We start from the raw sequence: 25,135 nt of genomic DNA on the forward strand, positions 1-25,135 counted from the left end.
TTGGAATTTTTTATGGCCAACTCCGAAGCCGTCACAGCCTCTAAAGCCACCGGAGATGTGAAACTCGGGATCCTGCAGAATCGGGTAAGCCACCGGGTTTTTCCACTCATCCAAGACGCCGCCACCTACCTGGATGCCTGCAACATTCTAAAGGCCCACTATCAGCGGCCTACCAACGAGGTGTACGCCAGGCATCTGCTTGCTACCTGCACACAGCGACCCGGAGAGTCGCTAGAGGACTTTCTAGTCACCCTAAAAGTGCTTGGCAAAGACTGCAAATGCAAAGACGTGAAAGCCACGGTATACACAGACGAGCTTATTCGGGATGCCTTTATCGCAGGCCTTAGCTCTAATTACATCCGGCAGAGACTGCTAGAGAAAACGGGCCTAGATCTGACACAGGCTGTGGACACAGCGCGATCGCTGGATGTGGCTCAGAAGAACTCTGACTCCTACTCTTCAGGCCGCGCGGCCCACGCTGCCTCGTACGCACCAAGGGCACCGCCATGTTGGAAGACATCTTCCCCGCCCGGTAACCCAACACCGTCGGGGCCCTGCTCTCCCCCCAGAAGCCCTACGACCGCCGCGACGCATCGGGGCCCCAAATGCTACTTCTGTGGGCAGCCGAAGCACACCAGGAACCTGTGCCTGGCAAAAGGCACCACCTGCTATAAGTGCGGTAAGAAGGGGCACTTTGGGAAGGTGTGCAGAGGGAACCCCGCAGGCAAACCCGCCACCGCCGCGTGCGCGCCATGGGAGCGGCCATCTGGGACGCCATCTTGTCCGACCTCTGGGGTCTGCCATCTCGCGAGCAGACATCGTGGATGCCATCTTACCCGGCCTCGTGTGGCCCACCATCTTGTCCCGATCAGGGCCCTACAGTGGCGTCGATCACAGTGGACCAGTCCAGACCGCACCCACTATCTGGTTGAACCAGGAACACTCCTCGCCACGATGGACGTCTCGGCACTCTACACCAGTATCCCCCACGATGACGGCATCGCTGCGACAGCCTCAGTACTCAACACCAACAACAGCCAATCTCCAGACGCCATCCTACAACTCATCCGCTTCATCCTTGACCACAATGTCTTCACCTTCGACAATCAGTTTTTTACCCAAACACACGGAACAGCCATGGGGACCAAATTCGCACCCCAATACGCAAACATCTTCATGCACAAGTTCGAGCAAGACTTCTTCACTGCACAGGATCTCCAACCAATGCTATACACCAGATACATCGACGACATTTTCTTCCTATGGACCCACGGCGAAGAATCACTGAAAAGACTACACGATAACATCAACAAGTTCCATCCCACCATCAAACTCACCATGGACTACTCCTCAGAATCAGTCTCATTCCTGGACACACGAATCTCCATCAAAGACGGACACCTCAGCACTTCACTCTACCGCAAGCCCACGGACAACCTCACGATGCTTCACTTCTCCAGCTTCCACCCTAACCACGTTAAAGAAGCCATCCCCTATGGACAAGCCCTGCGAATACACAGGATCTGCTCAGACGAGGAGGAACGCGATGGACACCTACAGACACTGAAAGACGCCCTTGTAAGAACGGGATATGACGCTCGACTCGTCGATCGACAGTTCCGATGGGCCACAGCGAAAAATCGCATAGACCTCCTCAGAAGACAAACACGGGACACAACCAACAGAGTACCCTTCGTCGTCCAGTACTTCCCCGGAGCAGAGAAACTACGCCATGTTCTTCGCAGCCTTCAACATGTCATCGATGACGACGAACACCTTGCTAAGGCCATCCCCACGCCTCCACTACTCGCTTTCAAACAGCCGCCTAACCTCAAACAGACCATCGTTCGCAGCAAATTACCCAGCTTTCAGGAGAACAGCGACCACGACACCACACAACCCTGCCACAGCAACCTCTGCAAGACATGCCAGATCATCAACACAGATACCATCATCACACGTGAGGACACCACCCACCAGGTACATGGTACATACTCATGTGACTCGGCCAACGTTGTCTACCTCATACGTTGCAGGAAAGGATGCCCCGGAGCATGGTACATCGGCGAGACCATGCAGACACTGCGACAACGGATGAACGGACACCGCGCAACAATCACCAGGCAGGAGTGTTCCCTCCCAGTCGGGGAACACTTCAGCAGTCAAGGACATTCAGCCTCCGATCTTCGGGTAAGCATTCTCCAAGGTGGCCTTCGAGACACACGACAACGCAAAATCGTCGAGCAGAAACTGATAGCCAAGTTCCGCAACCATGAGGACGGCCTCAACAGAGATCTTGGGTTCATGTCACGCTACATGTAACCCCACCTGATGCAGGGTCATCCAGACTCGAGTCGACATTGGCTTGTTCTCTCTACACAGATGCGGCCGGACCTGCTGTGATTTCCAGCCAAAAAAAATGTTTTTTGTCTTTTTTTGTTTTTCATACAGACCCCAGCATCTGCAATATTTGACCCCTTGTGACCCCACCTTTATGCATTTCTCCACTTCACCTGAAGAAGGAGCAGCGCTCCGAAAGCTTGTGATTTCAAAGAAAGCTGTTGGACTATAACCTGCTGTTGTGTGACTTCTTACATTCATTCACCCTGGTCTGGTACAACGACTCTCTCTAACTATAGTCCCTACTCAGGGCACGATCTCTATGGCCGACAAAACCCAGATATCGACTATTGCGGGTTACTGCGCGGTACGATTGTCCGTTAAAGGCACTGTATATAATAATTTTAAACTTAATTATGAAGGATTTATGTGTGAGCGTGATCTTGGGCCTGGATTTTCAGTGCCACCACCAAAGCATCACGCTCAATTTCGGTGGGACCCAGCCGCCCCTCAGTGTGCGGTCTGGCTACCCTGAAGGTAAAGCCGCCTTCGCTATTCGCGAACCTTACCCCTAACTGCCGGCCAATAGCGACCAAAAGCAGGAGGTACAGCTGGGAGGACAGGCGGTTTATCGCGACCGAGGTAGACAGGCTCCTGAGGGAGCGCATTATTGAACGCCGCAACAGCCCATGGCGCGCCCAAGTGGTGGTGGTGAGGGGTAGCGCGAAGAAGCGGATGGTGATTGACTATAGTCAAACAGTCAACATCTATACCCAACTAGACGCCTACCCGCTACCCCGCATATCCGAGATGGTGAACCAAATCGCCCAATACCGGGTGTTCTCCACTATCGACCTCAAGTCAGCATACCACCAGCTCCCTATCAGACCAGAGGACCGTTCGTACACCGCCTTCGAGGCAAACGGATGCCTCTACCAGTTCCTCAGAGTCCCCTTTGGGGTGACGAATGGAGTCTCGGTCTTTCAGAGGGAGATGGACCGCATGGTCGATGACCACCACTTGCAGGCAACCTTCCCCTATCTCGACAACGTCACCATCTGCGGCCACAACCAACAGGACCACGACTCAAACCTCGCGAGGTTTCTGAAAACCGCACAAAAACTCAACCTCACCTACAACGAGGACAAGTGCGTTTTCAACACCACGCGCCTCTGCATACTAGGCAGCGTGGTGCAGAATGGGGAAATCGGACCAGACCCCGACCGATTGCGCACCCTACGGGAGCTGCCCCTGCCCAACACTCCCAAAGCCCTGAAAAGGTGCCTGGGGTTATTCTCGTATTATGCCCAATGGGTCCCTAACTACTCCGATAAAGCCCACCCCCTCTTGAAAGCATCCTCTTTCTCGCTCTCTGCTGAGGCCCATGCTGCCTTCAAAAGCATTAAGCAGGATATTGAGTGGGCCACGCTACAGGCAGTGGACGAGAACACTCCCTTTCAAGTGGAAAGTGATGCGTCTGACTTTGCCTTGGCGGCCACCCTCAACCAGGCGGGGCGGCCCGTAGCTTTCTTCTCGAGGACCCTCCAGGGGCCCGAGATCAGACACTCCTCCGTGGAAAAGGAGGCCTAAGCCATCGTGGAGGCAGTGCGCCACTGGCGCCACTACCTAGCCGGCAAACGCTTCACCCTACTTACCGACCAGCGGTCGGTAGCGTTTATGTTCAATAATAAACAGAGGGGGAAGATTAAAAATGGTAAGATTCTTAGGTGGCGGATCGAGCTCTCCACCTTCGAGTACGACATCATATACCGGCCGGGGGCCCTTAATGAATCCCCCGACGCCCTCTCACGAGGGATGTGTGCCAACGCCACCGGGGATCGGCTACAGACCCACCACAACGACCTCTGCCACCCAGGGGTCACACGGCTGTTCCACTTCATAAAGTCCCGCAACTTACCCTACTCGATTGAGGAAGTCCGGTCTCTGACCAGGAACTGCCGCACTTGCGCTGAGTGCAAGCCTCGGTTCTACCGCCCTGATAGAGCCCACCTAATCAAAGCTACACGGCCCTTTGAGCGGCTTAGCTTAGATTTCAAGGGCCCCCTCCCGTCCGTCGACTGCAATGTTTACTTCCTGAACATTGTGGACGAATACTCCCGTTTCCCATTCGCCTTCCCCCCTGCCCAGACATGACCAGCGCCATGGTCATTAAATGCCTCAACAGCCTGTTCTGCCTGTTCGGAATGCCAAGCTATATCCACACGGATAGGGGGGCGTCCTTCATGAGTGAAGAGCTACGCCAGTACATGCTGTCCAAGGGGATTGCCACGAGCCGTACCACCAGCTACAACCCCCGGGGTAACGGTCAGGTGGAGCGAGAGAACGCGACAGTATGGAGGGCAGTCACTCTAACCCTAAGGACCAAGGGCCTCCCTCTCTCCCGCTGGCAGGAAGTCCTCCCAGATGTGCTCCACTCAATACGGCCACTAATGCCACGCCTCATGAGCTAATGTTTGTGTTTCCCCGGAAATCCACCTCCGGCGTATCCATACCGTCATGGCTCTCCACCCCAGGTCTGGTACTTTTGCGGAAGCATGTGAGGGGCCACAAGACGGACCCTCTCGTGGAGCCAGTGCACCTGCTCCACGCCAACCCACAATATGCGTATGTCCGGCACGCCGACGGACGGGAGGACACTGTGCCCATAAAAGACCTCGCCCCAGCCGGTAACAACAGCAACAACGACTACAACAACAACAGCAACAACGACAACAACCACAACAACTATTACCCACCCACTCCACCTACTATTCTTTCATCACCCCCGGAAGAACACCAGCCAACGGTACCCCCACCACCTACTCCTTCAACAACCCCAGTGGCGCCCACGGCAGAGACCCAAGAGGTCACCTGGGACACCCAGCCGGCATCCGCGGCACCGCAACCGTTATGTCGGTCACAGAGGACTATCACACCCCCAGACAGACTAAATCTGTAGAAGGGGTGAATGTGATGAAATAAGTCATTCATCAGACTCTGTATTTAACTACATATATTGTATTGCCTGCTCCTGTGTTTGTATTGCCTGCTCCTGTGTTTTACCTTGTATTGTATATAGTGCACCGCCCCCTTTCTCCCCATTGGGTGTGTCGGCTCCGCCCATACCTGGCCCTACTTAAGACCAGCCCAGGCTTGCCTTGCAGCAGAACAGCAGAATGCTAGGTGAAGCTAGGTGAAGACATAGGCATCTTTCTTTGCTAATAAAAGCCTTGTTTTATCCAGTTAACTTTGAGCCTTGAAGTTATTGAGGCGCATCAACATGCTCAAAATTAGTGGGGGAGGGAACAAGGTGACATAAGTCCCCTGCTTAGATCTTAACAGTGAATTTCTTCCAAAACTCTGAAGAGTTACAGTCATAACATTGACATTGCAAGCAATTCTGAAAGAGAACATTAATATGCTTGTACTTTTTTCTTTACAATTCAAACAGGCCTTATTTGTCCAAAGATGTGCGGGTTAGGTTGATTGGCTATGATAAATTGACCCTTAGTGTTAGGGGGATTAAATACGTGGGGTTACGGGGATCGGGTGGGATATGTGTTGGTGTAGGGGTTATGGGGATCGGGTGGGATATGTGTCGGTGCAGGCTTGATGGGCCGAAATGGCCTCTATCTGCACTGTGGGGTTTCTGTGATTCTGTGACACATGATAAGAGTATTTGCAGTATAACATAAAGGGACAAACAGGAGGAATGTTCAACCAAATGGTACAAAAGCCACATCTTCCCCAAGAAAATCTGTGCTGCAAAAGTATAATTCTGAATTGTAGCATTTAATAAAACACATGTTTGAGCTAAACAATCATTACCCGGATATCTAGAATAGCCCTTCACAGACAAACATTCCAAGGCCAAATAATCACGCTGAATAAGTAAAACCCCATGCAGGTAGCAGACCAGAACATTAGCACTGCCCAGGGGGGTAATTTTGATTTTGGGCAATAGTGTAAAATGGATTTTGGATCAGACGGCCATTGTACATCTCTTCCAATTTTCCCATTATTAAAATTTGGAGAGATTGCCTAAAGGGCAGCTGATCCGATATCCCCCCTTATACACTATCGACCAAAGCCATAATTACCCCAGAGGTTTTTTTATTAGTTGAAGTTTGGACTTTAAAGTTAAGCCATTAATAAAGAAAATATAGCACCTTTCACCACCTCAAGATATCCCAAAGTGCTTCACAGCCAATGAATTACTTTTGAAATATAGTCACTGTTGTTACGTAAATTTGATGTAATTCTATAAGGGGAGGTCTGGTGCATTCATGAGGGAAAAGGGAATAGAGGAATACAGAGGGGCAAGGTGGGAAGAGGCATTTAGAATGGATGGAGGCTACTGTGAAGTATAAACAATGGCATAGAGCAGTTGGACCAAATGGCGTATTGCTGTGCTCTAGATTCAATGTAATGTAATTCTATGTAGGGAAACATGGCAATAAATTTGCACACAGCAATGTCCCCCAAACAACAATGAGAGAAATGGCCAGATGATCTGTGTTAGTGATGTTGGTTGAGGGATAAATAGATGTTGTTGCACCAGGACAAATTGTACATCCACCTGAGAGGGCAGACGAGGTCTAGGTTTAATGGGCCAGAAATTCGGGTCGGAGGCTTCCCGCGGGTGCAAGCCCCTGACCTGCACTTACCTAGTGCGCCAGCCATTGTGCTGTGGGCCCGCGTGGGATTCCAATCCTGGGCCTCCTCCAGCTGTCGGCGCGCAGTGCTTGCGTATCCCAGGGGCGCAGTTAGTTCGAAGCGTCCCCTGGGATCACGTGGGCCATGGAGAGCCAATCATAGCAGGGAATCTCTATTCATAGATTTGACAGAAACCTGATCGGCCCCAAAACCTAACTAAAACTTCAAATACATTTTTTTTTAATCACATTTTTAAAATAACTATAAATTACATAAAATAACTATTTTAAACAATAATTAAAATTTTTGAAAAAATTAATTACAGTTTTTTAACGGGGCTAAAACTAAAACTTACCTTTAAAGTATTTAAAAATAATAAACCTGTGGAAAAAATGTATTAATTTTACTTAATTCACCACTTACAGGAAACTTTTGATTAACTGGCCCCTAAATAACCGGAAATGTCGGTTAACCGGCAAAATTCAGGAGTCGGTTTCAGCTAACTTTTATAAATGTTATTACTTGCACAGCAACAAATTGAGGAAGGCAAGGGTTTGGCTGCAGTTGTTGCTAAGCTACAGAGACACTTGCAACCTGTGGACGTTGTTCTGAAGCTGTTAACGGGGTTTTTTGCTTCATACGGACCGCTAAGGTCCGTATCTTTCACTATAGCGTTCGGTTATCCGGAATTGTTGCTGAACCGGCACCACGTTGGTCCCGTCCGTGCCGGATACCAGAAAGTTTCCTGTACCTTGTTAAAAGCAGGCCTTGTGACTGCTTTTTAAAAGCGTAGCTGCTGGAGACTTGCCCTCCCGGAGAAACCTGTAAATAAAAACTGAAGTTCCAGGCGTACGAACTGCCTCTCCGGCACATGCGTTCAACCTGTGAACCCCTTCCTTCAAGGGAACGGAAGTTCCGGTTTCCAGCGCGTACTCACCCATGGGGACCCGAATTTCTGGCCCATTAATATATCATCCGATGGACGACACCTCCGACAGTGCAGCGCTCCCGTAGTATTGCACTGGAGTGTCAGTCTAGATTATGTGGTCAAGTCTCTGGAGTGGAGCTTGAACCCACGGCCTTCTGACACAAAGGCGAGTGTGCTACCACTGAGCCACGTCTGGGATCTGATTGTTATGGTTGTTAATGTATCATCGGGTTTGTAATGTGTTACCTTTTAATTTACATTTTTTAATTCTATTTTCCTGGTCCAGCCCCTGGAACTATTGAACTGCTTGGACATAGCGAATAAGGGAAAATCAGTTGCACAGGAGCACACATCCCTAACAAAGCCAGCCCAATTTTTCATCCATTTAAATTAGTGGACAGATAGTCAGGCAGCCTCCTCTCAGGCCTGTGCTTCTCTCTCCCAAATATCCTACATTCGATGCCCCTGGCAATCCATTGGCTACTCGTTCAGGAAGAGCGCAATCTGCCCTTCATAATAAAGTATCTTGCTAACCTCATCATTTGGCTGTGACATAAATCACCAGGAAAAGTAACAATTAAACAATTGCATGGGTTACCATCATGGTGATAATAGCACTCGGCTTTTACCTGCCAGTGCCGAGGAAAGGTTTTGTGCAGACAAGACCCCTTTTGGTCATGCTGTAGATTGCTGTAACTGTGAAAGTCCCACTCATTCCTTTATAAGCTGCATTAGTGCAGAAAACACAATGGGAACACCATGTCAGGGATGGTCTGTGAGACAGGGATAATATGATATTTTCAAATTGTGTTATTTGATAATGCAAAAAGAGCAAAAGTTGTTATAAGCTAACTATATTAAAGTTCACTTAAAGGCCTACTCTATATCTTGACTTTTAAAGTGAATGTATTACCTTTGCAGAGAAGTGACAACACAAAGATTCTTTGGTGTAATTTGGCTGATTTGTTTTGACAGTAGTCAAATTATTTGAAGTGAGAGGTGGAAACGTGGACGAAGTTTGGTGTGAACCACTTCTGATAGACAAGAGCACTGATTTATATTACATTTCCTTTCGATATTGAATGCAGCCTATACTTTAAACAAAGTTGCTTCACTATCTGTTAAGTTATTTCTTTTAGGACTTTGCTTATTTGATTTATGCTACTTCATTCAAATTATTGGAACAATCATTTTTTAAAATGCAAAGAAGTGACTTGAAAAGACCTAGGCCTAGAAATTCGGTTGGTAGCGCCAGCGATTACATAGAAACATAGAAGATCGGAGCAGGAGTAGGCCATTCGGCCCCTTGAGCCTGCTCCGCCATTCAATGAGATCATGGCTGATCATCCAAGTTCAGTACCCTGTCCCTGCCTTCTCCCCATTTCCCTTGATCCCTTTAGCCGTAAGAAATATATCCAACTCCTTTTTGAATATATTTAATGAACTGGCCTCCACCGCCCTCTGTGGCAGAGAATTCCACAGGTTCACCACTCTCTGGGTGAAGAAATTCCTCCTCATTTCAGTCCTAAATGGCTTACCCCTTATCCTTAGACTATGACCCCTGGTTCTGGACTCCCTGGCCATCATAAACATCCTTCCTGCATCTAGTCTGTCCAGGCCTGACGGAATTTTATAGGTTTCGATGAGATCCCCTCTCAATCTTCTAAACTCCAGTGAGTATAAGCCCAACCGACACAATCTCTCCTCATACGTCATTCCTGCCATCCCAGGTATCAGCCTGGTGAATCTCCGCTGCACTCCTTCCATGGCAAGCACATCCTTCCTCAGGTAAGGTGACTAAAACTGCACACAATACTCAAGGTGCGGTCTCACCAAGGCCCTGTACAACTGCAGCAAGACATCCTTGTTCCTGTACTCGAACCCTCTTGCTAAGAAGGCCAACATACCATTTGCCGCCTTAACCGCCTGCTACACCTGCATGCTTACCTTCAGCGACTGGTGCACAAGAACACCCAGGTCTCTTTGCACTTCCCCTTCTCCCAATCTATTGCCATTCAAATAATAATCTGCCTTCCTGTTTTTGCCACCAAAGTGGATAACCTCACATTTATCCACATTATAGTGCATTTGCCATGTTTCTGCCCAATCACCCAACCTGTCCAAATTGTACTGGAGTTTCTCGACATCCTCCTCACAGCTTACCCTCCCACCCAGCTTTGTGTCGTCTGCAAATTTGGAGATATTACATCCAATTCCCTCGTCCAGATCATTAATATATATTGTGAACAGCTGGGGTCCTAGGACCGATCCTTGTGGTACCCCACTAGTCACTGCCTGCCACTCGGAAAATGACCCGTTTATTCCAACTCTCTGCCTTCTGTCCGCCAACCAGTTCTCTATCCAAGTCAATACCTTGCCCCCAATCCCATGTGCCTTAATTTTGCATGCTAATCTCTTATGTGGGACCTTATCGAAAGCCTTCTGAAAGTCCAAATACACCACATCCACTGGTTCTCCCTTATCTATTTTACCAGTTACATCCTCAAAAAATTCCAGTAGATTAGTCAAGCATGATTTACCTTTTGTAAATTCATGTTGACTTTGTCCGATCTTGTCACTGCTTACCAAGTGCTCTGCTATTACATCTTTTATAATAGATTCTAGCATTTTCCCCACTACCGATGTCAGGCTTACCTATAATTCCCCGCTTTTTCTCTACCACCTTTTTTGAATAGTGGGGTAACATTAGCTACCCTCCAATCCATGGGTACTGTTCCAGAGTCTATCGAGTTCTGGAAGATGACCAGCAATGCATCTACTATTTCTAGGGCCACTTCCTTAAGTACCCTGGGATGTAGATTATCAGGCCCTGGGGATTTATCGGCCTTCAGTCCCATCAATTTTCCTAACACCATTTCCCTACAAATACTGATTCCTTTCCGTTCCACCCTTTCATCAGGCCCTATGTTCCCCAGCATCTCTGGGAGGTTATTTGTGTCCTCCCTTGTGAAGACAGAACCAAAGTATGAATTTAGTTGGTCTGCCATTTCTTTGTTTCCCATTTATAAATTCCCCCGATTCTGACTGCAAGGGACCTACGCTTGACTTCACCAATCTTTTTCTCTTCACATATCTATAAAAGCTTTTACAGTCAGTTTTTATGTTCCCTGATAGCTTACTCTCATATTCTATGTCCTCCTTTGTTGAATCCTAAACTGCTCCCAATCCTCAGGATTATTGCTTTTTCTGGCCAATTTATATGTCGTCTCCTTGGATCTTATGCTATCCCTAATTTCCCTTGTTAGCCACGGTTGAGTCACCTTTTTTGTTTTATTTTTATGCCAAACTGGGATGAACAAATTCTGTAGCTCATTCATTCGGTCTTTGAATGTTTGCCATTGCCTATCCACTGTCAACCCTTTGAGTGCCATTCCCCAATCAATCCTACCCAACTCGCTCCTCAGACCATTGTAGTTTCCTTTATTTAAATTGAGGACCCTAGTCTCTGAGTCAACTACTTCATTCTCCATCTTAATGAAGAATTCGATCATATTATGATCGCTCAGACCCAAGGGGCCTCGTACAACAAGATTGCTAATTAATCCTTTCTCGTTACATAATACCCAGTCTAAGATGGCCTGATCTCTGGTTGGTTCCTTGACATATTGGTCCAGGAAACCATCCCATAAACACTCCAGGAATTCCTTCTCCACAGTATTGTTACTAATTTGGTTGGCCCAATCTATATGTAGATTAAGTCACCCATGATGACTGCTGTGCCCTTATTGCACGCTTCTTTAATTTCCCTTTTAATGCCATCCCCAACCTCCGCCTTACTGTTGGGAGGTCTATATACCACTCCCACTAATGTTTTTTTCCCCTTAGTATTTCTCAATTCTACCCATACAGATTCCACATCATCAGAGCTAATATCCTTCATTACAATTGTATTAATCCCTTCTTTAACCAGTAATGCTACCCCATCTCCCTTTCCTTTTTGCCTATCTTTCCTGAATATCGAATACCCCTGGATGTTGAGTTCCCAGTCTTGGCCATCCTTGAGCCACGTTTCCGTAATCCCAACCAAATCATATTAGCGCCTAAAGAGCCCGAGAATTGGGGCGTTACCCAATGTTCGGGTGGGCGCAGTGAATATAGCGCCACCTCCCATATTGAGTATTCTTTTAGCGCCGGCGCTAACTCTTTGCGCACGCCCGCAGGCGCAGGCAGATCATGACGTCATTTCGGTGTGCAATGCCTTTTTGGCGCCCCGGACCGGATATTCGGTGGCGCCCAGAACCTTTGCGCCTAGCGCTGTTAGTGACAGTTCGATGGAACGTTACCAGGCCCTTCTCGTAGTCGGGGGGCGCTATTTAAAGGGGACAGCTCTAGTATAAAAGCTGCAGCCACTTGGCCTGTTCATTGTGATCGTTGCTGGAGAGAGTTGGTGAGCTACTGTGGAGCAGATTTTTTGGAATTTAGCCTTAGAATACCTGGGACCTTCAAACCTGTCCGGAGCAGTTGGAGCGCTACACCTAACAGCGTTTTGACCGACTGGCATCGGAATGGGAGCTGCTTTGGATGGCAACGTCCTCATGGCCGGACACTCTGAAGGGGTAGACAGATGGGAGAGAGGGCCGGGATTGGCCAGAAGGAGGAGGGGCAATGGAGGTCGGCCAATCCGAGGGTACGCTGCGAGGGTATTCAGGTAGCAGGTCTCATACCTTGCAATGTCGGAGGAGCAGTGTGTGCGAAGGCTCCGATTCGGGAAGGAGGTTGTAACTGATCTGTGCCACCTGCTTGCTCAGGATCTGCAGCCGCGTCTACGGTGCAGGACCTCTCTGTCGGTGTCCGTTAAATTGACTGTTGCCCTCAATTTCTATGCCACTGGATCCTTTCAGTCAGCCACTGGGGACATTGCGAATATCTCTCAGTTTGCAGTCCATTGTTGCATCCAGCAAGTTACAGCTGCCCGTTATAGATGAAGGCGTCAATTCATCACCTTCCTCTGAGCCTGGAGAAGCAGGCGGAGCGCGCGCAGGGCTTCGCTGCTATTGCGGACTTCCCCATGGTGCAGGGAGTGATTGATTGCACACACGTGGCTTTGCGGGCGCCATTGCTCAATCCTGAGGACTTCCGCAACCGCAAGGGGTTCCACTCCCTCAATGTGCAGCTGGTCTGTGACCACCGCCAAATGATCATGGCAGTCAACGCCCAATTCCCAGGGAGCAGCCACGATGCCTTCATCCTGTGGCAGACCTCAGTTTGTGACCTTTTTGAGGGGCCGGCTCGCCCACGAGGCTGACTTCTTGGGGACAAGGGCTATCCTCTCTGCCCATGGCTCATGACACCACTCTGTTTGGCCGCCACCCCAGCAGAAGAGCTGTGCAACAGCAGCCATCAGGCGACCAGGAACATTGTAGAGCACACTATTGGTGTGCTCAAACAGCGTTTCCGCTGTCTGGACCATTCGGGGGGAGCCCTGCAGTACTCGCCGGAGCAAGTGGGTCACATCGTCGTCTGCTGCATGCTCCACAACTTGGCGATTCGACGCACCCAGCCAATGCCAGCTGTCCCTCAAGGTCCAGCAGAGCAGGCGGACGAGGAGCAGGAGGAGGAGGAGGACGAGCAGGAGGAGGAGGAGGACGAGCAGGCGGAGGAGGAGGAGGAGCATGCGGAGGAGGAGGAGGAGGAGGAAGATGGGAGGGCTCCTGAAAGTGGAAGGGCCATCCGTCAGAGGCTCATCAGGACTCGGTTCCAGGCCCCTCTGGCGGAATGATGGGTGTCATTCGTCCTGCGCACTTCGGATCTTTGAAAGGCTCTGAAGGCCAGCATGACTGTAAATAATTATATGTACCATTGCAAATTAAAACTTTTCTTTATTGTCACAAAAGTCCTTCCTTCCAGCATAACAACGTCATGTCAACAGAAACCATAACTAACAAAATAACAGTTAACTCTTCGGCAAAGCCACAAAACTAAACAAACCATTTCCAACAATCACAACAGGTGAGGGAGTCCTTGAATTTGGCCAAAGAAACGTCTCTGCACCTCCCTCTACTGCTGGCCCCTTGATGGAGAACGACTTCTCTTTCGCGGTCGGCCCCTTCCCTCCCTGCTGCTCCTACTTAATTGAACCCCAGTGGCGGGGTCAAGGCTGGGGGACGCCTGCTGACTGTGTGGAAGCGCAGAAGCCCGAGGGACGGCCTGGCCGACCTCTGGGCTTGGAGGGTGCGGATGCAGGCTGCTTGATCTGAACATGGCTGGAAGCAGTGTGCCCTGCAGGTGGTGGCAGCTGCACTGCAGACGTACCAGCGGTGGCATGAGCAATGGTCACCTGCCGAGAGAGGACACCTGCACCATGGGCGGACGACACACTGGCTCTCTGAGGGGACCGGTTCGGCTCAACCGCCACAATCGCCTGCTCTACTGATTTCTGGCCTTGTATGGTACTGGAAGGGCCCGGGGTGATCCTTGCTGATGCAGATAGGGTGGCTGCAGTGAGAGTTCACGTTGCCTCAATCTGGGTGTGGACAAGGCCAGCAAGTGACTGCGTGGCAGCAGTGAGGACCTGTGTGGCAGGTGCCAGTGCTTCGGAGAAGCCCTGGACAGTTCTTTCCATTGCTTCGGACAAGGCCGGAGCAGTCCGTTCCACTGCCTCGGACAAGCCCTGGACAGACCTTTCCAGGGATTGTCCGAGGCTCTGAATGGTCCTTTCCATAGCAGCCTCGAAGCCCTGGACAGTCCTCTCCATTGCTGCCCCGAAGTCCAACACACTCTTTGCCAGTGTTTCTATCGACTGAGGCATCCTCCCCACTGCAGCCATCAGCTCAGTGTGCCTGAGCCGGGCCTGGGTGCTCATTTCAGCAAGGCTACGCACCTCCTCTGCACTCTGTGCAGCAGTCATCACTCCCTGCCTTGCCCTCCGGGGAGCCGGTGGCCGAACTTGCCTACCACCCCCCCAACCCCCGCGCTGCTGCATGCCGCTTGTTCCGGCAACTGGCTCATCAGCAGAGCCCCCCCGCCCCCTCCCCTCCAGGGAACTACTATCCCCAGTCTGCAGATGTGTACGCTCCCCTGAAGTTGGAATGGATGCTCCGGCTTCCTCCTGATCCTCTCCTCCGGAGGCACTGGCACTGGCAGCTTCAGGGCGCAGATCCCGAGTTGGTGATGCAGCATCTGAATGCAGGGAGGTGGAAGAGTGGCTTTAGCAAAAGGTCAGGTTGGCGGCAAGGCATGCCAGATTGCGGCAAGGCTCTGACATGGCTGCACACTGAGGAAAGCATGCTGGCGGGGGGACCAAGTGGAAGGAGACAGCTGAAAAAGGTGTGAGCCTTACCCTCGCTGTCGAGAAGGGGGTCGGCAGCTGCAGTGGTAACAGGACCACTCAGACGTCCTCCAAGAATCTGGTGCACTCTCTCCTCGAGGTCCGTGAGAGTAACCACTTGTGGAGTGTGATGAAATATTTCCATTCATCACTGCCTGTGACTGAGATCGGTTTCAGTGTCATTTCCCTTCCCCCAGACCTCATTGTATTGTGTACTGGAATGTGCTGTATTGTATACTGGAATGTGCTGGAATGTGCTGTGTGTAGGGCTCCGCCCATACCTGGCCCCGTTTGTAAGCTAGCTTCAGTCTAGCCCCAATCTCCAGAAGGACGACATCTCTCTCGCTTACGTGTTTCGTTCTAAGTTAATAAAAGCCTTGTTTTGTTCTGCTACCTTCGAGTCTCGGAATTATTGAGGCACATCAATTTTATTAACTTATTTTTTCAACACTATGGATCAACTCCTGAAACCCAAACGTTTGGATTTGGATCAACATGCTCCGGACGCATCAGCACGCTTCGGACACTGGTTTGAGTGTATGGAATTCTTCCTGGACAATTCCGCAGCCGTCAAAGACGTTACGGACGCTGCAAGGATGAGACTCGGAATTCTGCGGAATTGGGTAAGCCACCGGGTTTACCCCCTCATCCAAGACGCCGAGACGTACCTGGCCGCCTGCGACATCTTAAAGGCGCATTACCAGCAGCCTACGAATGAGGTGTATGCTAGGCACCTGCTCGCCACCCGCGCACAGCAACCTGGGGAATCGGTGGAGGAGTTCCTAAGCACCCTGAAAATGCTTGGCAAAGACTGCAAGTGCCGAGATGTAAAAGCCGCGGTGTACACTGACGAGCTTGTTCGCGATGCCTTCATCACAGGCCTCAGCTCCACTTACATCCGGCAAAGACTGCTGGAAAAAACGGGGTTGGACCTGAAACAGGCTGCGGACACCACGCGATCCCTGGATGTGGCCCAGAGAAATTCGGACGCCTACTCTTCAGCCCGCGCCGTCCACGCCGCCACGTGTGCACCGAGGGCGCCGCCATCTTGGAAGGCATCTTCCCCGCCCGACAGCCCGACACCGGCTGGGCCCCGCTCTCCCCCCAGAAGCCCTACGACAGCCGCGACGCGTCAGGGACCCAACTGCTACTTCTGCGGGCAGCCAAAGCACACCAGAAACCTGTGCCCGGCGAAAGGCACCACCTGCTTTAAGTGCGGTAAGAAGGGGCACTTCGGGAAGGTGTGCAGAGGGAACCCCGCCGGAAAACCCGCCACCGCCGCGTGTGCGCCGTGGGAGCGGCCATCTTGGACGCCATCTTGCCCGACCTCGTGGGGTCCGCCATCTTGTGAGCAGACAGCGTGGACGCCATCTTGTATCGATCAGGGCCCTACAGTGGCATCGGTCACAGTGGACCAGACCAGGCCGCACCCGCTATCCAGATCAATGGTGGACATCGAGGTAAACGGGTGCCGGGTTAAATGCTTAATTGACAGTGGAAGCACGGAGAGCTTTATCCACCCAGAACTGGCACAACAACTCTCCCTAAAGGTGGTCCCTACTCAGGGTACCATCTCTATGGCTGACAAAACCCAGACATCGACCATTCTAGGTTACTGCACGGTACAATTGTGCGTTAACGGAACTGTATATGATAATTTTAAAGTATTAATCATGAAGAACCTATGTGCGAGCGTGATCTTGGGCCTGGATTTCCAGTGCAACCACCAAAGCATCACGCTCAAGTACGGTGGGTCCCAGCCGCCCCTCACAGTGTGCGGTCTGGCTACCCTGAAGGTAAAGCCGCCTTCGCTATTCGCGAACCTTACCCCTAACTGCCGGCCAATAGCGACCAAAAGCAGGAGGTACAGCTGGGAGGACAGGCGGTTTATCGCGACCGAGGTAGACAGGCTCCTGAAAGAGCGCATTATTGAACGCAGCAACAGCCCGTGGCGCGCCCAAGTGGTAGTGGTAAGGAGTAGCGAGAAGAAACGGATGGTGATCGACTATAGTCAAACGATCAACAGGTACACCCTACTAGACGCCTGCCCGCTACCCCGCATATCAGAAATGGTGAACCAAATCGCCCAATACCGGGTGTTCTCCACCATCGACCTCAAGTCAGCGTACCACCAGCTCCCTATCAGACCAGAGGACCGCCCGTACACCGCCTTCGAGGCGAACGGACGCCTCTACCAATTCCTCAGAGTCCCCTTTGGGGTGACGAATGGGGTCTCGGTCTTCCAGAGGGAGATGGACCGCATGGTCGATGACCACCACTTGCAGGCAACCTTCCCCTACCTCGACAACGTCACCATCTGCGGTCACAACCAGCAGGATCATGACTCGAACCTCGAGAGGTTCCTGAAAACCGCACAAAAACTCAACCTCCCCTACAACGAGGACAAGTGCATTTACAACACCACGCGCCTCTGCATACTAGGCAGCGTGGTGGAGAATGGGGAAATCGGACCAGACCCCGACCGATTGCGCCCCCTACGGGAGCTGCCCCTGCCCAACACTCCCAAAGCCCTGAAAAGATGCCTGGGGTTATTTTCTTATTATTCCCAATGGGTCCCCAACTACTCCGACAAAGCCCGCCCCCTCTTGAAAGCATCCTCTTTCCCGCTCTCTGCTGAGGCCCACGCCGCCTTCAAAAGCATTAAGCAGGATATTGAGCGGGCCACGCTACAGGCAGTGGACGAGAACACTCCATTTCAAGTGGAAAGTGATGCGTCTGACTTCGCCTTGGCGGCCACCCTCAACCAGGCGGGGCGGCCTGTAGCTTTCTTCTTGAGGACCCTCCAAGGGCCCGAGATCAGACACTCCTCCGTGGAAAAGGAGGCCCAAGCCATCGTGGAGGCAGTGCGCCACTGGCGCCACTACCTAGCCGGCAAACGCTTCACCCTACTTACCGACCAGCGGTCGGTAGCGTTTATGTTCAATAATAAACAGAGGGGGAAGATTAAAAATGGTAAGATTCTTAGGTGGCGGATCGAGCTCTCCACCTTCGAGTACGACATCATTTACCGGCCAGGGGCCCTTAACGAATCCCCTGACGCCCTCTCACGAGGGATGTGTGCCAGCGCCACCGGGGATCGGCTACACACCCTCCACAACGACCTCTGCCACCCAGGGGTCACGCGGCTGTTCCACTTCATAAAGTCCCGCAACTTACCCTACTCGATTGAGGAAGTTCGGTCCCTGACCAGGAACTGCCGCACTTGCGCTGAGTGCAAGCCTCGGTTCTACCGCCCAGATAGAGCCCACTTAATCAAAGCTACACGGCCCTTTGAGCGGCTCAGCTTAGATTTCAAGGGCCCCCTCCCGTCCGTCGACCGCAATGTTTACTTCCTGAACATTGTGGACGAATACTCCCGGTTCCCATTCGCCTTCCCCTGCCCAGACATGACCAGCGCCACGGTCATTAAATGCCTCAACAGCCTGTTCTGCCTGTTCGGTATGCCGAGCTACATCCATACGGATAGGGGGGCGTCCTTCATGAGTGAAGAGCTACGCCAGTACATGCTGTCCAGGGGGATCGCCACGAGCCGTACCACCAGCTACAACCCCCGGGGTAACGGCCAAGTGGAGCGAGAGAACGGGACAGTATGGAAAGCAGTCACTCTAGCTCTAAGGACCAAGGGCCTCCCTATCTCCCGCTGGCAGGAAGTCCTCTCGGATGTGCTCCATTCGATACGGTCGCTATTGTGTACGGCCACTAATACCACGCCTCATGAACGAATGTTTGTCTTTCCCCGGAAATCCACCTCAGGCGTATCCATGCTGTCATGGCTCTCCACCCCAGGTCTGGTACTCGTGCGAAGGCATGTGAGGGGCCACAAGACGGACCCTCTCGTGGAGCCAGTACACCTACTCCACGCCAACCCCCAATACGCATATGTCCGGCACGCCGACGGAAGGGAGGACACCGTGTCCATAAAAGACGTCGCCCCAGCCGGCATCGACAACAACCACGGCAATAGCGGCAACGACGATCACAGCAACTCTTACCCACCCACTACTCTTTCATCACCCCCGGAAGAACACCGACCAACGGCACCCCCACCAACTACCCCTTCAACAACCCTGGCGGCACCCCCGGCAGAGACCCAGGAGGCTACCGGGGACACCCAGCCGACACCCGCGGCACCGCAACAGCCACGTCAGTCGCAGAGGACTATCAAACCCCCGAACAGACTAAATCTATAGAAGGGGCGAATGTGATGAAATATTTCCATTCATCACTGCCTGTGACTGAGATCGGTTTCAGTGTCATTTCCCTTCCCCCAGACCTCATTGTATTGTGTACTGGAATGTGCTGTATTGTATACTGGAATGTGCTGTGTGTAGGGCTCCGCCCATACCTGGCCCCGTTTGTAAGCTAGCTTCAGTCTAGCCCCAATCTCCAGAAGGACGACATCTCTCTCGCTTACGTGTTTCGTTCTAAGTTAATAAAAGCCTTGTTTTGTTCTGCTACCTTCGAGTCTCGGAATTATTGAGGCACATCATGGAGGTCCGCCACTGGTTCGACGCTGGTCCTTTCGGATCGTCGCCAGCTTGGACTGCAGGGGAAAGATGGGGAAGCTCTGTTACATGATGCACCATGGGGGGCATGAGATGATCTCTCAAGGCAAGAGCCCTTACATGATGCCTTGAGAGATCATCTCATGCCCCCCATGGTGCAAGAGCCCTTACATGATGCCTTGAGAGAGCATCTCATGCCCCCCATGGTGCAAGAGCCCTTACATGATGCCTTGAGTCAAATGTGCATGTGTGTGCCCAGAAAGGGCCATGGGTGCTTGCTGACAGATGGCCATTGGGGCATCATGGCAACAGGGTGCGCGAAGTCAGGTGCAGATGGAGGGAATCAGAAGTTTGCATAAACAACACTCACCCTAACAACCCGAGTGAGGTCGTTGAATTTCTTCCTGCACTGAACAGGGCTCCTGGTCGCCATGCTGCTGGAGTTGACCCTCTGAGAAACATCCCTCCAAGCTCGGCGGTAATCCTTTTGATTCGGCCTCCTGCCATTGTCAGGATACAGAACATCTCGACGGCGCTCCACTGCGGACACCAACTCCTCCAGAGCCTCAGTGCTGAAGCGCTCTGCTCTCTGTCTCACCTTCTCCATCCTGACCAAGTTTTTTGTGCCAGAGAAGGAAGAGCGCCAATTCTGAGGCCTACAGGGCATTGAGTGTGGAAGCTGAGGCTGACTGACCCACCGCTTTAAGAGCCGGCCAGCGCCTGGACGTCTCGTGGTTATCGGTAATTGAGATCACCTGCGCTGCGCCCGTCCGCGCTGACATTGGGTAGCGCCGGAAGTTTTGCGCCTTAGGAGGCCCGTGCAATGTCTGAATTCGCGCCTCAATCCCCTTTGGGGGCGATGCAACCCAATATCGCGCCAGGCGGTGATAAGTTTCGTCTGGCTATAAACTTTGCGCAGCGCCAGTTCTAACGCCTCAAGTGGGGCGATACCCAATTTCTAGGCCCTAGATCCTTTTAAAGGGAAATTCTGCACTTTTGCAATAAAATTTTGTGGGAGTGTTGTTGTATTTTGTATCTTCACACTGTTCCCTCAGAGAATAGTTGCTGTTGACAGACCTGCAGCTGGACAGCAGAGAGGGGAGGAGCAGAGGGGTGCAACTCGCAGGAGGCACTGCCTGCAACACAGGGTCTACAGGCAGAAGTTGAGTTTCCTTGACAAGTTGGAACAGCAGTGCTTCAGGAGGCTCAGGTTGTCTCGTCAAGTGGTGGCAGACACCTGCCATCTCCTGGAAGAAGACCTGCTCCCTGCTGGACCTGGTGGCCATGTGTTACCAGTGGCTGTGAAAGTGACTACCGTCCTCAAATTTTTTGCCTCATGATCTTTTCAGGGCTCTGCTGGAGACATATCCAGGATCTCCCAGTCGACGGCACACAAATGCATAATACAGGTGACTGATGAATTGTTTGCCAGGCCTCTCAATTATGTCAACTTTGCCTGCGATGACGCCAGTCAGAATGAGCGAGTGCTCGGGTTTGCGTATGTGGCTGGCATCCCACAGGTGCAAGGTGTGATCGATTGCACACACGTGACAATACTCGCACCCCCAGATCAACCAGTAGTATTTGTGAACTACAAATGTTCAGCTGTTGTGCAACCACAAAGATATTCATGCAGGTGTGAGCCGGGTTGCCGGGGAGCTGCCGTGAGGCTTTCTTCCTGCAGGAGTCCAAGCTCTCTGACCTCTTTGAACCTGCAAACAGACTTAAGGGGTGGCTGTTAGGAGACAAGGGATACCCCCTTCAAACTTGGCTGATAACACATGTAAGAAACCCAATCAATAAACCCCAGGAGCGCTACAGTGAAAGCCATATGGCCACCAGATGTGTCGGCATGCTCAAGATGTGCTTCAGGTGCTTGGACCGACCTTGAACATAAGAACATAAGAACAGGAGTAGGCCAATCGGCCCCTCGAGCCTGCTCCGCCATTCAATAAGATCATGGCTGATCTGATCCTAACCGCCAATCCACTATCACAGAACCATCCCCTGAATCTAACAGAATTAGACACACGAAATAGGAGCAAGATCAGGCTACACGGCCTTCACAACAATGAAGGCACACTTCAGTATGCACCAGCCAAGGTCTCCAGATTGTTCGTGTTGTGCCGTGCTCTGTACATTGCGCAGCAGTGAGGTTTGGAGCTGCAGGAGGAACAAAGTGCAGAGCACACATCTGCGGATGAATCCGAGTAGGAGGAAGAGGAGGAGGAGGAAGGTGACAACGCCAATGCAGCACCAGCTGCTCACATTTTTGCACAGGATGTCAGAGATGCCCTTATTAATGCAAGGTTCAGTTAGTTACTACCACTGGACCAATGTCAGAACCACATACAATGCCCACTCTTCCCCTACATTCCCCTAATCCCACTGGCACAAAGCAGTCCTGCAAAAAACCAACCACCAAATCAATGAGGCTCTGTAAGACCAAGGCTAAGGCTAAGGTATCTGTCATCCTATTTAAGGCACCAGATATGTTGGCATCCAGAATGTGCACACCTCCCCATTGGTCCCTGTCAATTCATGTCTTCCCATTCATCATCAAGCAAATGAAAAGACGAGTTGCCACCCAGCAACCAAGAATGGGCAACATGGGTAAGTGGTGCAAACAATAAATTTTATGTGATTATACTAAAGAATGAAACTTAATAACACAACATTTTCTCATAAGCCCATGTGCATAGCCTTGATGAACTACAAAGCTTCTGACGAAGGGTCATCGACCTGAAACATTAACTCTGTTTCTCTCTCCACAGATGCTGCCTGACCTGCTGAGTCTTTCCAGCATTTTCTGTTTTTATTACAAAGTTTTACTCTTCCTTTTCCAATTGCTCCTACATAGTGCAACCACTGTGACTTCAGCAGAGGTAGAGCCAGGTAGATTCCTTTTCTCACTGCTGAAATGCTCTTGGCCGACGAACTCTGGATTTTGGAGCCCGTGTGGGCCCCTCCAAAGACTACGCCATCTGCACCTATGCAGGGGCAGACTCGGCCATTGGAACAGGAGGCAATATGTCAGGTAGTGGCTAGGCTGGGGTGGGGGTGGCAATGGGTAAGAAGTGGAAGCGGTTTGAGTGGAGTCCCCACTTCCATGTCCCCTTTCACCATCATCTCTCTCATGAGCCAGATGCACTTCACTCCTACCACTGTGCTGGAGAGCAGCTTGGTGCAGATCAGTGCGGTACAGTAAGGCCATGGCTATGGTATCTCTCATCCTATTTAAGGCACCAGACATGTTGGTATCCAGAGTGTGCATGTCCGTGGTCAAGGCATACATGGACTCATTTGATTGCCGTGGTTGATGTTCCATGGAGCTGGTCACTCTATCCATGCAAGAAGACCTCGTTGCAATGCCCTGCAACATCAATCTACTCATGCTTGAGGCGGACTCCTCCATTCTCTTTGCAATCGTGGGCAGTGTGCTTGGAAGGCCTGTCAGTACATCGCACTTTCTCTGGTGCTCCACAATGATTATCGATGGCCCCTAGGGTACGGCATCTTTGTCCAGCTGAGCAGAGCTTGGAGATCCAATGCAGACTCTCCACAGCTGTCCCTGCCACCACTGTCTGCTCTTGCTTCCTACATTACAATTGTGACTACACTTCAAAAGTACTTCATTGGCTGTAAAGCACTTTGGGACAGCCTGAGGTCATGAAAGGCACTATCTAAATGCAAGTCTTTCCTTCTTTCTTGGGAAATGTGAGTCACCAGGTCCCATCGAAGTGCGAGTATCTGAGCTGGTGCATGGTAAGCATGAGACCTGTAATGGTGCAGCCTCAGAAGGAATCAGCTCCTCTGAGGAGTCATCGTCCGCGAGGTCCATGGACTCCTGCTGCATGCATGAAGTCTTGTCAGCGAGAAAAGATATGAATTAGTACTGGCAACGTAATGATGTTGCAACATACAGGAAACTTTGGTTTATCTGGAGGTTATATGTCCGGAATAGTTGATCTAACGGCAAAAATCAGGAGCCGTTTTCTGTAAGTTTTTTTAGTTCTCGTTGCTTTTTTTTGCCCAGTCAGGCACTGCAAGGTCTGTAGCTATAGCAACCGCTTCAGCTAGAGACGCTTGCAGCTGCAGCCGACTGTTTTGAAGCTGTTGCTAAGCAACAGGGTTTGTTGATTCACACGGAGCTTTTCAGTTCCGTATGTTTCAACATTAACGCTGGTATGTCCGGCACTTTTGATGGTGCGGCACCAGCTCGGTCCCGTCAGTGCCGGATATCAAAGTTTCCTGTATAAAGATGATCATATTTCACTCGCTGCTGAAAGCAAGTCAACATGACTGAGTGTTTTATGGCATGTGTGTGTATTATATTTAATTCTGTCACCAGGTAGCTGGGAGGTCCCCATCTCCGATGGCCAAGAACACTGAGATGCCACTGATCACCAACTCTTCCTCCTTGTCAGTTGTTAGATCTGTGGAGGCCCACCTCCAGTTCTCTCCATCTCCCTTGTGTTTCGCACTCTCTTCTCCTGCAATGGGGGAAAGATCAGATCTATGAGTGAGTTTAATGGCATGTGTCCACCCGATGGATGGCGTGCATTTCATTTGGTGAGGGTGACTATGAGGAAGAGGCATGAAATTGCATAACGATGAAGGTGATTGGCAGAGGTTGATGGATTGAAGGGAATGTGAAGAACTGCATAGAAAGAGAATAATAGGTGCTCTTGCAAGGTAAGAGGGTGTGAGGAGTGATGTGATAGAGCAGATTTGACAAGGCAAAGTGAGGGGGTGGTAAGGTGCACAGCATGATGTAGGTGAATGTGCAATTGTACTCATCTTTCCTGATCTGGTTAGGTCACTAAAGTGTTTCCTACACAGAATCCAGGAGCGTGGCACAATGCTCCTGCTGCTGACCTCCTGGGCCACCTCCAGCCATGCCGCCTTTTTGGCAGCAGCAGGTTTCTTCCTCGCAATGCTGGGGAAAAGTATCTCCCTGCGGTTCTTCACTGACCCCAGCAGTACATCAAGGGAGGCATCATTAAAGCAGGGCACAGCCTTTGATCATCCTGAATTCATTGTCAAAGTTCTTCCACACTTGCGTCCAACTCCCAATTGCTCCAAATTCCATCTTTTGGATTGGCCCTTTGAATACTGGAGTTAAGATTGTGTGATGCAAGTCCTCATCACGCCCACTGCCATGCAATTGACACAAAACCCAATGCAAAATCATAAGTAGGTGCCTGCGTTAAAGTGCCACAATCAGACACGCTGAATGTACTTCCGGGTTTCTCACGTGATATCGGACCCCCCACTCCCAACGTGCCTCAGAGTTCATAGCGGGGCAAAGTTACAGGAAGAGAGAAACATTTATCATTATTGTTCATGAGTACTGCCCTGGAAGGTCAGCTAGTATATATTGAGATTAGATGATTG

The 25,135-nt window shown here is 51.0% G+C and overlaps 1 long non-coding RNA gene across 1 annotated transcript in view; it reads left to right on the forward strand.

Annotated features, from left to right (window-relative positions):
- LOC147115095 (uncharacterized) overlaps positions 1 to 25,135 on the forward strand; it is a 71,777-nt gene that overhangs the window by 43,833 nt on the left and 2,809 nt on the right. The gene's annotated exons all lie outside the window — the stretch shown is intronic.

The sequence above is a fragment of the Somniosus microcephalus genome, chromosome 7 (assembly GCF_052327205.1).
Source record: "Somniosus microcephalus isolate GS21.2 chromosome 7, FLI_Smic_1.0, whole genome shotgun sequence".
Lineage (NCBI taxonomy): Eukaryota > Metazoa > Chordata > Chondrichthyes > Squaliformes > Somniosidae > Somniosus > Somniosus microcephalus.